Source organism: Lepus europaeus, chromosome 13 (assembly GCF_033115175.1).
Source record: "Lepus europaeus isolate LE1 chromosome 13, mLepTim1.pri, whole genome shotgun sequence".
Taxonomy (NCBI): domain Eukaryota; kingdom Metazoa; phylum Chordata; class Mammalia; order Lagomorpha; family Leporidae; genus Lepus; species Lepus europaeus.
In genome coordinates, this window is record NC_084839.1 from 23076867 (window position 1) to 23086542 (window position 9676).

Consider the following 9676-nt stretch of genomic DNA (forward strand, 5'->3'; position numbering starts at 1 on the left):
GCCCAGGCCGCCGCACACGGGACAGTGGCTCAGCAGTCCCCGGACCCGAGATGAAGGCACCGATGGGGAGCCACGGAACTGCCTCCGTGGGAGTCACCGCGTGACCGCCAGCGACAGCCGGGGCCACAGCAGGCAGCACCTGGCCGCAGGTGCCCTCCGCACCAACGCACGCTTTGCCGCGCTCGACAGCGCACCCTGGTGGGCACCGCGGGACTTGCCGGGGGTACAAACGACCGCTGGCCAGAGCCGCGCTCAAGAACGAAATGCGAAATACTCCTTCATGGAGCAGTGGCTGCGCCTTGCAACCCAACTCCCTGCTAATGGGCCTAGAAAAGCAGCTCGGGCCCCTGCCTCCCTCCACCCGGGAGACCCGGATGCCCAGCTCCTCTCTGTGTGGGCATATGGGGAGTAAACCAGTTTTTGAAGCCAAAAGCTAGGTTACTTTTAAAGATTTATTTATTGGGGCCAGCATCTCATAGGGGCACCAGTTTGAGTCCTGAGTCCAGGCTGCTCTACTTCCAATCCATTTCCCTGCTAATGCACCTGGGAAGGCAACAGAAAATGACCTGAGTGCTTGGGCCCCTGCACCCATGTGGGAGAGTTGGATGGAGTTCCAGGCTAAAAGGTTTATTTCAAAGGCAGAGTTATTGGGATGTGGGATGGGGAGGGATGGATCTTCCACCTGCTGACTCTCTCCCCGAAATGGCTGCAACAGCTGGGTGTGGGCCAGGTTGAAGCCAGGAGTTTCTCCAGGTCTCCCCAATAGGTGGGGGGGACCAGGTACCCCAGCCATCTTCCACTGCTTTTCCATGTGTGTTAGCAGGGAGCTGGATTGGAAGTGGAGCAGCCAGGACTCGAATCAGTGCTCATATGGGATGGTGATACCATAGGTCACTGCTAGAGCTGTTGTACCACAATGGCAGCCTCACAAAAACATAAAAATGCCTCTCTGCTACATACAAATTACAATCAGAAGAACAGTGTCACTTTTTTTTTTTAAAAAAAAGACTTCTATTTTATTTGAAAGGCAGAGTTACAGTGAAAGAGAGATCTCTCATTCTCTAGTTCACTCCCCAGATGACCCCAACAGCCAGGGGTGGGCCAGGCTGAAGCCGGGAGCATGGAACTCCATCCAGGCCTCTGACATGGTGGCAGGGGCCCACAATGCCAGCCCCCAAGGGATCACTTAGTATTCCCAGCCCAGACACAAACTTTAAAAAAAAAAAAAATCAGACCATGTATCTTTGGTTGTTCCTTTCCTAATACATCCTTCATTAAATATTTATTTGAAAGGCAGAGTTAGGGGGAGGGGGTTGTTGGGGGGAGGGAGGGAGGGAGGGAGGGAGAATCTTTCATCTGCTGGTTCACTCTTCAAATGGTCTCAGTGGCTGGGGCTGGGCCAGGTCAAAACTAGGAGCTCCAACCAGTCTCCCACAGCGGGGGCAGGGACCCAAGCCCTTGGGCCATCTTCCACTACTTTCCCAGGTACATTAGCATGGAGCTGGATGGGAAGTGGAACAGCCAGGACTCAAATTGCTACCCACTTGTGATGCCAGAGTTGTTGGGTTGGGCTTAACCCACTGCCCCACAGTGCTGGCCCCCCGACTCTTAAAAATATTTTCATTTACTTGAAAGAAAGGGCCAGAGCAAAAGCAAGAACCTTCATCCCATTGGTTAATTCCCCAAATGGCAGCAACAGCCAAGGCTGGGCCAGGCCAAAGCCAGGAGCCGAAAACCCCACTGGAGTCTCCCACATGGGTGACCTAAGCACTTGAAGCATCATCTGCTCTCTCCCAGGGTGCATTAGCAGGAAGCTGGATTGGAAGTTGAGTGGTTGGGTCTCAAACAAGCATTCTGATATGGGACACAGGTGTTCCCACCACTGGCATAACCCGCTGTACCACAAGGCCTGCCCCATATCCTTTTTGACGTAACACTATATCATGAGTTTCCCCACATCATTACAATTTTTTTTTGTATCTGCCATGTCTAATGGAAATGTATCCTACGGTATATTTGCTTGGACACATCTAATGGCAGTGCAGATGCTCTTAGCTGCCCAGCCCCCAGAGAAGTAGACACAAGTAGCACTATTTATAGTTACTGTTCATTAAAGTGTGCAGCAGGCACTGTGCTAAGTGCTCTGTGCACAGCCCACACTGAGTCGCTATTTTTATCCCCATTTTACAATGAGCTGTCAGTTTGCAGCCGCTGGCTAGAAAAGTAACAAAAAAAGGCCCTGACTCAGTACTTTCAACTTTGGTGCTGGGATTACTCCTGCCATGGTCAATTTCAAGCTGTCAACATAACTGGGAATTTAGGAAGGGACACACAGTAGCACAGCACCATACAGTTTGTCTGCCATTCAGATATGAGGGTGAATAATCAAGAACCCAGTGTAATAATCAAGCAATGTATTTGAATATTATGGTCCGGGCTGTGGCATAGCAGGTGGGGCCACCGCCTGCAGTGCATATGGTGCTGGTTCAAATCCTGGCTGCTCCACTTCCAATCCAGCTCTCTGATATGGCCTGGGAAAAGCAGTGGAGAATAGCCCAAGTGCTTGGGTCCCTGAATCCACGTGGGATACCCAGAAAAATCTTCAGGCTCCTGGCTTCAGATTGGTCTTGCTCCGGCGGTTGAGGCCATTTGGGGAGTAAACCAGTGGATGGAAGATCTGTCTCTCTCTGTAACTCCCTTTCAAATACACAAATCTTTTTTCTTAAATCTCACTTAAACAAGTATTATGGTTGTTGAAATTACAAAGTTACAAGTTAATTCTATTTGTTTTTCTTTCTTTCTTTTTTTTTGACAGAGTGGACAGTAGAGGGAGACAGAGAGAAAGGTCTTCCTTTTGCAGTTGGTTCACCCTCCAATGGCCGCCGCGGTAGGTGTGCTGCGGCCGGCGCACCGCGCTGTTCCGATGGCAGGAGCCAGGTGCTTATCCTGGTCTCCCATGGGGTGCAGGGCCCAAGCACTTGGGCCATCCTCCACTGCACTCCCTGGCCACAGCAGAGAGCTGGCCTGGAAGAGGGGCAACCGGGACAGGATCGGTGCCCCGACCGGGACTAGAACCCGGTGTGCCAGCACTGCAAGGCGGAGGATTAGCCTGTTAAGCCATGGCGCCAATGGTTCAGTTTAATAATCCACTTGCAAAGTCCCCAGAATTGTGCGCAGGGGCTCTGCCACCACTAAGAAAAGGCCAAGTCACTTGCACAGCCACTGGACTTCGGATGTCGTCCTCCCAGACTCTGACCGAGTCCCAGTGGAGACCCAAACACGAGCAGAGACCGTGAGTGAAGGACGTCACATGACTCGGCAGCTGCGGCGGGGGGAGGCGGGCACACTAGGGAGAGCTGGGTCTGTACGCTATAGGGGTTTGTTTCAAAGGGAAGGTGACAGCCAGGTTATGCAGACGCTGCAAGGCGAGGCCCCCCCCACCGACATACCCCCCACCCCCAGTGGAGGGACATGCCCCAGACAAAACTCCAGTGGCCTGAATTTGAGTCACCACCTTCCACTCCCAATTGAGAGACCAGAGGACAGAGCAACAGGTTCGACTGCCCCGAGGGACTGTGGGAAACACTACAGGACAGATGATCTAGTGTCTTCTACAAGTTCATTGCTGTAATAGATGAAAAATGCATGAGTGCACTGGGACTTTAATTCAATAAACACACAGGGAAACATGAGCACCGATTGTATTCCGGTGTTAGGACCGGGGCCACGCCCACGGCATAGCAGGTGAAGCTGCACTTGCAACGCCAGCATCCCGTGTTCGGGCTCCGGTCTGAGTCCCAGCTGCTCTGTTTCTCATCCAGCTTCCTGCTAATGGCCTGGAAAAGCAGCGGGGCCCCTGCCACCCACGTGGGAGATGGGGAGGAAGCTCCTGGCTTCCCACCTGGCCTGGCCCTGGCTGCTGTGGCTGTTTTGGGGATTGAACCAGAAGATGGAAGATCGGCGTCTATCTCTGCGTCAGTCTGCCCTTCCAATAAACACTTTAAAAGCAAAGGACACTAGTTATATGGCCATACTTAAAGTTTTCTATCTTATAGATACAGAAATACATAAGGTGCTTCAAGTTCTGCGAGGGCACTGAAGGTCAAAGGGCTTTTGACAAGGGACAAAGGCAATTGAACAGGAGGAAGGGGAGCCGCCGCCTTTCACGCCAACATCCCGCATGGGCACCGACTCAAGTCCTGACTGCTCCACATCCAGTCCAGCACCCTAATGCACCTGGGAAAGCAGTGGAAGATGGCCCAAGTGCTTGGGCCCCTGCACCCATGTGGGAGACCTGGAAGAAGCTCCTGGCTTTGGTCTGGCCCAGCCCTGGCTGCTGCAGCCATCTGGGGAGTGAACCCGCAGATGGAAAAGAACAAAAATCAATCCCCCCCCCCCTTTCTCGCTCTAACTCTGCCTTTGCAATAAATCTTTTATTTAAAAAAGGTTATATCCTAAAGAAACAGAAAAATGTTTCCTTAACTCTTTCAAACACATGCTAAAGAGAATAGAATGCCTTTTCCACAAATAGTGCTGTACAACTGGATAGCCACATGCAAAAGAATGCCTTTCGCTGGCACCGCAACTCACTAGGCTAATCCTCCGCCTGTGGTCCGGCACCCTGGGTTCTAGTCCTGGTTGGGGCGCCAGATTCTGTCCCGGTCGCTCCTCTTCCAGTCCAGCTCTCTGCTGTGGCCAGGGAGTGCAGTGGAGGATGGCCCAGGTCCTTGGGCCCTGCACCCCATGGGAGACCAGGAGGAAGCACCTGGCTCCTGGCTTTGGATCGGTGCAACGCGCCAGCTGTAGCGGCCACTTGGGGGTGTTTCTCTCACTGTCTAATTCTGCCTGTCAAAAAAAAATTTTTTTTAAGATTTATTTTATTTGAAAGGCAGAGTCAGGGGGAGGGAGAGAGAAAGGGGGGATCTGGTTCCCAAATGGCTACAACAGCTGGGCCAGGCCAAAGCCAGGAGCTTCATCCTGGTCTCCCACATCAGCGCAGGGGCCCAAGCACCTGAGCCATCCTCCACTGCCCTCTCAGGTACACTAGCAGGGAGCTGGACTGGAAGCAGTGCAGCCAGGACTCGAACTGGTGCCCATGTGGGATGGGGGCACCGCAGGCGGTGGCTTTACCCACTATGCCACAGCGTGGGCCCCAAAATAAATTTTTTAAAAAATTTTGAAGCCATGAAATACTGCTGGTAGAGTGTTACATGGAATAAAGACTTTGGAAAACAGTTGGGGAGTCCTTCAAAAGGTTAAACGTTTGACCTAGCAATTCCATCTGTAGGTAATGAAAATACGATCACCCCAAAATTCACACAGGTAGCCGAAAACGTGGCACCAATCCAAATATCCACCAACTGATGAACACGGGAATAAGTTTAGTGTATCTATATTACAGGACGCCATTTGGCAATAAGAAGAAGTGAATTTCTGATACCTGCATGAACTCAAAGAAGTCACCTACACAAGAACACGTATTTTACTACTTATATGAGAATCAGCAAATTCATTGAGACAGGAATTAGATGACTGTTTGCTCAGCGCTGTTCATGGATCCGAGTTTTCCTCATAGGGAGGAACACGCATGAAAACCAATGGCGATGGATGTCTGACACGCTGAACATACCAGCAACACAGAATCATACAACTGTACAGAATGGGAATAAAATCCGCAACTGCTACACAGGTCTATGAAGCGGGGGAGTCAGCAGGTGCACAGCAACCGGGCCAGCCACAGGTCGGCGCGTTGTTGAAGCTGTGAGACCGCACGTGGGGACCACAGTGCTACCCGTTCTTCGCTTCCCACCTTTCTGGCTGCCAGCGTGCCTGTTGGTACCGTGTTACCTGTGACTAGTGAGCAACAGCGTTTGCATGGGAATCCTGGGCGCCTACTGAAAGGAGAGGCCAACCTGGAGCCAGCAGAGAGGGCAGTGCGCAGCCGCCAACCACGCACAGCTGCGCTCCATTGTCAAGCTGCTTCCACCGGGACCACTGGCGGCAGGAACCCAAAAACCGGCCTGGTGATCAATTGACGGGATGCGCCATTCCAGCCTCCACCTGTGGCCACCCCGTCCTGCTGGCTTGTTGGGAGGCAAAGAGGACATTTCGGGTCCAGAGATCATTCTTTCCCCAAAGCCGTTGGTTTCTTGAAACTAACTGTTTCCTCTTAGCAGTTCTCACCTCCTGCACATTGGCTGTCCAGTGGCGGGCAGCCAGGGCCTGATTACATAACAGCTTGACTTATATTTCCATTTAGAATTTTCTGCAATAAAGAATTACACACAAGGGCCGGTGTTGTGGCACAGTGGGTTAAGCCACTGTTTGCAACCCTGCATTCCATACTGGAGGGCTGGTTTGAATCCTGCTTGATCTGCTTCTGATCCAGCTCCCTGCGAATGCACCTGGGAAGCCAGCAGAAGCTGGCCCAAGTGCTTGGACTCCTGCCATCCACATGGGAGACCTGGATGGAGTTCCAGGCTCCAGCTGGGAGCACCTGCCGGCAGCATAGCCAACATCTCCCACAGGGCTGTGACACCCCCCACGCCCCTCTCCCCCACCAACCAGCAAGGGACTACCCTGGTTTGGGGCCAACCCTGTGTGAGGGAGCTCACTGTAGACCGCAAAGCTTCCCCTGACCCCAGCCCTCTCTGTGCTCACAGACCATCCGGGAGGGTCAAGTGTAGGCACCGCCTCCTCTGCCCAGCTCTCAGGCTGCCGTGCCCGGCTGTCTGGCCTGGCCTCTGGGCTGGACACCCTCCTCCTCCAGGGAGCCTTCCCCCAGCAATTGCTGCAAGACACACCCCGGCATTTCTGATTCTAAGTGAGGCTGAGCTTCAACTCCCAGGGCTCCTAAGCCTCAAGCTGATCAAAGCACCTGTGTGTCTGGGTATTTTCCTGGGGGTGATGGGGGAGGGCAGGGCCTGTAATCATCAAGCAGCCTTGGAGAGGCCTGGAACATTCTACAACAGCCGGCCCAGTTAGGAGGAGCTGCCTGATGCCTCACACCTGTGTTGATCCTGAACTCAGCCCAAGGCCGGGGTCACCGGGTGTTAGAAGGAAACAGGGAGGGGGAACTGGGGCCGCTGGCTTTTCGTTACTTTTTTTTTTTTTGACAGGCAGAGTGGACAGTGAGAGAGAGAGAGACAGAGAGAAAGGTCTTCCTTTGCCGTTGGTTCACCCTCTAATGGCCGCCGCGGTTGGCGCGCTGCGGCCAGCGCACCGCGCTGATCCGATGGCAGGAGCCAGGTGCTTCTCCTGGTCTCCCATGGGGTGCAGGGCCCAAGCACTTGGGCCATCCTCCACTGCACTCCCTGGCCACAGCAGAGAGCTGGCCTGGAAGAGGGGCAACCGGGACAGAATCCGGAGCCCCGACCGGGACTAGAACCCGGTGTGCCGGCGCCGCAAGGCGGAGGATTAGCCTAGTGAGCCGCGGCGCCGGCCTGCTTTTCGTTACTTTAATGCAATAGCTGACTCACTGTTTGGGGGTTCAAGTCCAGGATCGGGTGGTCCCCTTGCTTGGCTTCCAGTGAGGGTGGTAGAGCACACAGAGTCAGAAAGCAGAGCAGCTACGCTCAACTCACCTTTTATAACCAGCACTCTCGCGAGAGCGGCTTCTCTCCAAGGCACACCCCCGCTGCCCTGAGGGGCCTCACCTGTGATCACCACCTGTGACCCTATCCAGGCCCCTATTCAGGCCCCACCTGTGATCCTATCCAGCTTCCCCCCACCCCCCGTAGGAACCATTCACTGACGACTCCAGATTTAAAGTCTGCATGAGTTCAGAAGCCAGATTCTGCTCCAACCATGGGACAGGGTAGAGGCAGCGTTGCCAGGACTGCGTGTTAGGAGAACGATCCGGGTCGGGACGGAGCGATGTCCCTCGCTCGGACAGACGAAAGCGGCCGAGGCTCAGGTGTGACTGTTAGAAGGAAAGGTCCCTGGGGTGCCCTGATGGGGCACAGCTGGCAGCAGGTGGGCAACGATCCACTGCAGGTGTGGCCCTGCCCCCTGGCTCAGAGGGAGGCCAGATTACACCTGCCTGTCTGTCTGTCTCCTGGCTCGGCAGGGGCCGCTTGGACGGGATGGGTCTCACTCAGGAGAGACCCTGCAGGGTGGAGAGGGGGCTCAGGCAGGGCCCTCTTCCTTGCCTCCTTCAGCCTCGGGCCCCAACCCTTGCTTGGCCTCCTGCTCCTCATCGTTCTCTGTCCCTGCTTAATTCATCTGACAGGTTCGGTGGCACGGGGTGGGGGGGGATCTCCATCTGCTGCTTCACCCCCCAAATGTCTGCAACAGGGGAAGCCAGGGGCCACCTGTTCCGGGTCTCCCACGTGGGTGCAGGGGACAAGCACTTGGGTCATCTTCCGCTGCCTTCCCAGGCCATCAGCAGGGAGCTGCCCCACACACAGGTGGGGCAGCCAGGACTCCAACCAGCACTCCGATATGGAATGCTGGTCCCTCCTTATTTTTTTTATAAAAAACCTCCCCCCCCCCTTTCAAGATCGATCTATCTATTTGAAAGTCAGAGTTACGGAGAGAGAGAGAGAGAGAGGTCTTCCATCCGCTGGTTCACTCCCCAGTTGGCCGCAATGGCCAGAGCTGTGTTGATCCGAAGCAAGGAGCCAGGAGCTTCTTCCGGGTCCCCCACGCGGGTGCAGGGGCCCAAGGACTTGGCCCATCTTCTGCTGCCTTCCCAGGCCATCAGCAGGGAGCTGGACACACAGGTGGGGCAGCCAGGACTCCAACCAGCACTCCGATATGGAATGCTGGTTCCTCCTTATTTTTTTATAAAAAACCTCCCCCCCTCCTTTCAAGATCGATCTATCTACTTCAAAGTTAGAGTTACACAGAGAGAGAACGAGAGGGGGCGGGGAGAGAGAGAGAGAGGTCTTCCATCCGCTGGTTCACTCTCTAACTGGCCGCATTGGCCGGAGCTGCGCTGATCTGAAGCCAGGAGCCAGGAGCTTCTTCCAGGTCTCCCACGCGGGTGCAGGGGCCCAAGCACTTGGCCCATCTTCTACTGCTTTCCCAGGCCATAGCAGAGAGCTGGATGGGAAGTGGAACAGCCAGGACTCCAACCGTCGCCCATATGGGACGCCAGCATGGCAGGTGGTGGCTTTACCCGCTATGCCATAGCGCCGGCCCTAAAAGCTTTACTTTTTAAATTCACCCAAAAGGCAAAGCGACAGAGAGCTTCTGTCAGCTGGCTCACTCCAGACATGCCGGGAACTCAGTGTGGGTCTCCCATGTGGGCGCAGCGGCCCAAGGATATGAGCATCCCTGCCACCACCCAGGGCGCACAAAAGCAGGAAGTAGAGGCAGGATTCGAACCCGGCACTCTGAGATGGGCAGTGCGCACCCCTGTGGCTGCTTAACAATCACCCCCTCTTTTCCCGGCCTGCAGCTTCTCCTTCCCACTGCCCTGGGAAAGACCTCATTCCGGCCCCGCCCGCCCAAGCCCGGGAGCGCTGGAGCTGGGTACAAGGATGAAGGGCCGGGCGCGGCAGGCGGCCCGCGGGCCACAGCTCTGATTCCTTTCGGAGCCCCACTTTGACGCGCGGCCCCACGACCCCCTGCCGCCCGCGCGCGCGGGGTGCGCCTCCCGCCGACCCTTCCCCTGGGGATCAGGGCAGACGCCAGTCTCCCTGCAAGAAGGGGTGCGGTGTGCGTTGCTGGG